This window comes from Nannospalax galili, unplaced genomic scaffold (genome assembly GCF_000622305.1).
Source record: "Nannospalax galili isolate Female #2095 unplaced genomic scaffold, S.galili_v1.0 scaffold109, whole genome shotgun sequence".
Taxonomy (NCBI): Eukaryota; Metazoa; Chordata; class Mammalia; order Rodentia; family Spalacidae; genus Nannospalax; species Nannospalax galili.
In genome coordinates, this window is record NW_008360315.1 from 115753 (window position 1) to 120295 (window position 4543).

The following is a 4543-nucleotide window of genomic DNA, read 5'->3' on the forward strand; positions in this document are numbered from 1 at the left end:
TGTGTAGTTGAGTCTCATTTTCTATACACTATTCCCTTTTCCTGCTTTTGATTTTATATCAACTCTTGCTTATTTCAGCAAAATATGGTTTCTATTGCTTTAAACCACCAGAAGTCAAACTGTATGTATATCTTTTAGGTTTTCTTCTCTTTATAATGCAAAATATCTAGCACATGGCTCTTCAAATCTTGAGATAAAAATGAATAAATGAAGGGATAAAAATAAAAAGAAATATTTTCTTTATTGAGCATCCATTTTCTCTACAAATGATTTGTGAAATAGGTGAAAAAATTGAATTATTTTATCCAGTTATATTCACTATTATTTTATATTTGTAGATTTATGTAAATTGAAGAATTATAAGCTCACAAATTACACTGTCATCATCATAAGCCTGTTTCTGATCTGTTATAAATAATGATCATGCAGTCACTATATGAAGCAGGAAGTAAAATGACTGATAATTGAATGAATAAAGAATTTGTAGGAAAGTACAGTTATTTTGATAGAAAAATAGGCTATGGTTTTTAATATAGTACTGAGAACATTTATCTTGGCATTTTTCAGATACATATATGCTTAAATGAAAAACACAAGTAATAATTCTTTAAGGCATATATATACTCTTGGAAATAAAATCTGAAGGCATAACCATACTGTCAAATTTTCCTTGTTCTCTTGTCTTGAAAAAGCTCATGCAGATTTGCCCTTTGTGAGTGATATAAACCCTGTTGACTACTCTGCCTGGTGAAATGGCCTTTCAAAGTATTACAAATATGTCAGTGTTTTCATATTACTGAATTTTATCCTATCTTCCACAAAGTAGAGAGCACTTCAGTCTTTCATCTACTTTCTTTTTAAGGAAACTTTGTCTTGAATTTCATTGACCTTTTAGAAGTTCATTGTCTACTTACTTCCTCTCAGACTCTCCACAGCCTCTAAGGAGATTTTCGTTATTTATGCCTGGGATTCTCGCATGAGATCATGTCATAAAATGCATCTCAAAGGAATTATATTCTTCCCAGTATTAGAGATATGTACATATTTTAGAATTTAAAATAAACCTTAAAATGTGTCCCTAAGATGTTATTATCAAATTCAAGCCATTAACAGGTACAAAAATGACATTTAAGTGAATTGAATAAAAACAGTATAAATATGCCTTATTTCATTTGCCAAAAACATAAAACTCAGATGTCATTATTGGGCCTAGATTACTGTGGAAAGTAGATCAGTGCTGAAAGAATATACGTCCTTAATTATTCTTTAACCTCTTGGTGGATTTCTACTGTTATTTATTATAGGGATTCATTGATGAGAATTTTAATGCCCACCTCAATTCCTCTGTCAATCTCAGCTAGTTTCAATGAACAAAAAAGTTGTCTAGGCACTCTTTCCACACCTCCTCATGGTGTGGAAAACCACATATTTCTATTCTCTGTTTCAGAACTTCTTCAAATTGCTGGGGATGGCTGTGTGCTCTTAAACCGAGAAAAAAAGAACCTACGGGTAATCAATCTAACTCTAGGAAACAAGAATGGGTGAAAATCCATCTAATGCTTCATGCATCAAATGGATAATTCCTGGAGACATCCTTTGTGCTTGACGCATCACAGTATAACTGAGACCTTGTGTTCTTGTGAGAGTAACTTCAACTTTTACTGTTTTACAGTGATTATTTTTTGTTTGTTTTCTGTCTCGTCTTTGCTTTTCCAGCTTTTTGTATCTCAGAAATTCAAGTGTTTCCAGATTTTTGCTTTGAGAACTTAGTTTGATTCAGTTGGTACCAGATATAACTAATGCAGAATGCAGACCCTCAGGGTGCTAGTCTAGAAGGATTATCTGCATGTAAGCCCAAAGATAATAAACATCCCATTATTGGTCGTTGTCCTTAATGACACTGTTCAGCAGCCTATAGTATCATATGATTAAGATTATCATGAAAAATGATTTGATTAAAAAAAGTAAATGAATTATGGAACATGAATATTTTGAAAGTTAAAATTGTGAACATGACAGGCTGAGGAACGAAAAGCCAGTTTTCTCCAGGGATTAGTGCCCTGAGAGGTTATTTAACTCCAAGTAGGCATCCCTAAATACAAGTGCACAGAAGCATCACTTAGTGGTCCCAAATATATGTATAGTAACAATACTAATCAAAACAGGACAAGAAATTAAGAGGAAGTTGGTGTAAATGGGATGATTTGAAAGGGGTGGGAGGGATGGAAACAGTGTACACTCAACTCATGTATTACATTCACAAAAATATATAAAATAAGAAATTCATTTTAAAAAGCTCTCACTCACTACTCATGGCCTTTATCATCCCGTGGGCCGATGCCCTGTAGAAATGCTTCAACTACCCACAGACCTTCAGCACATGAGACCAGTGTCCTGGGCACTGGTCCTCATCTCAGTCACATTTATGCATAAGGTTTAAAATTTGGTGTAGATGCTGTACCAGTTACAGTGGAGTCAAAGTGATGAACAGTGATTATTGAACAGAGCTGGGCAAGTCCCCAGTAACAAAAAAGTGGTATGACTGTTAGAGTATCAATTGAAGTAAAAGATAAATATAAAACATTGGAGCTCAACCTGTTCAAGATGTTACCAGTAACACCAATGAAGAGGCTGGGGACAGCACCACAAAAGCTACTGTCCTGCAACAGTCTATCTCCATTGAAGGCTGAGAAGTTTGGCAAAGTTGTAATCCAATGGAAATCAGGAGAGATGTGATGTTGATGTTGATGCTGTAATTGCTGAACTTAAAAATCAGTCTAAACTTGTTAAATCTCCAGTAGAAATTGCCCAGGTTATTACAAATTCTGCAAACCAGACAAAGGAATTAGAAACATCATTTCTGATGCAATGGAAAACATTGAAAGAAAGGATGGTCTTACAGTAAAGAATGGAAAACCACTGAATGATGAATTAGAAATTATTGAGGGCATAAAGTTTGATCAAGGATATATCCCCCCATATTTTGTTGACCCATCAAAGGACAAAACTATAAAGTCAAAGATGACTATGTTTTGTTGAGTACAAAGAAAATTTTTAGTGTCTAATATATTTTTTTCTGATCTTGAAATCATGGGTGCTCACCAGAAGTCCTTGGTCATAATCTTTAAGATGTTGATGGAGAAGCTCTAAGTACACTAATTTTGAGTAGGCTTAACATTGAACTGCAGGTGGTAGCAGTCAGAGCTCCAGGGTTTGGGGAAAATAGGAAGAACCAGGTAAAAGATATATCTATTGCTACTGGTGGTGCAGAGGGGTGGGGTTGAATCTGAACCTTGAAGATGTTCAAGTTCATGAATTGTGAAAAGTTGGAGACAACGTTGTCATTAAAGGCGATGCCATAATTTAAAAAAGAAAAGTTTACAAAGCTCAAATTGAAAAATGTACTCAAGACCTCACTGAGCAACTAGATATCACAACTGTTGAATAAGAAAAGGTAAAACTATCAGATGGAGCAGTTGTGCTGAAGTCTGGAGGGACAAGTGTTATGGAAGGTAATGAGAAGAAAGAGTTAAGGATGCCCTCAATACTATGAGAGCAGCTATTGATGGCATTGCTCCAGGCAGGGGTTGTGCTCTGCTTCATTGCATCCCAACCATGGATGCATTAAAGTCTGCCAGTGAAGATCAGAACATTGACACAGATATTATTTTAAAAGCACTGAATATTCCTTCTGTGACTATTGATAAGAATGCAGGTGTTGAAGGCTTTTTGATAATTGAGAAAATTCTGCAAAGTTCCTCAGAAGTTGGTTATGATGCTATGCTTGGAGATTTTGTGAACATGGTGGGAAAGGAAAATATTGATCCAACAAAGTTTGTAAGAGCTACTTTACTGGATGTGGCTGGGACGGCTTCTCTGTTAACTACAGCAGAATCTATAATCACAGAAATTTCTAAAGGAGAAGGACCCTGGAATAGGCACAAAGGGTGGAATGGGAGGTGGTATGGAAGGTGGCCTATTTGAATTCCTAGAATTGCGCTTTGCCCTTATCAGTGAAATGTGACAGGATACACAAGGCAGGATTCCTCACCTATATCTTCAGAGAAGTCAGTTGATGAAAGGCTGGGTGATGTGTAAGGACAATCCTATGACCATCTGGTTTCAGATGGCAATTATAATGATTTACTACCATTTTGTTGTTTTTTCCATGACTACAAATAATTTATTTTGTATTTTTTAATTTTTTTAAAAAAATTATGTGTATATGTGTATTGCCTCAATGTATGGAAGTGCACCCATGTCGTGCAGTACGTGAAGAGGTCAGAAGAGAGCATCGGATCCCCTAGAACTGGTCTTATGGACAGTTGTTACCCAACATGTGAATGGTGAGAATTGAACCTGGGTCCTCTGCAAGAGCAGCCAGTGCTCTTAAGCACTGAGTCATCTTCCTAACCCCTATTCTTCATTTCTGAATAGAGACATTTATACATTCTTGATGATGATTACAAGAATCATGCACCAGTATCCTGCTTTTAACTTAAATCACTGAGGGATTTCTATACCTGATCTGTTAAGAGTCAAG

At 35.7% G+C, this 4543-nt stretch overlaps 1 pseudogene; it reads left to right on the plus strand.

Annotated features, from left to right (window-relative positions):
• Window positions 1-2350: 2350 nt before the first annotated feature.
• LOC103727153 lies at window positions 2351-4024 on the plus strand (annotated as a pseudogene).
• Window positions 4025-4543: the final 519 nt, after the last annotated feature.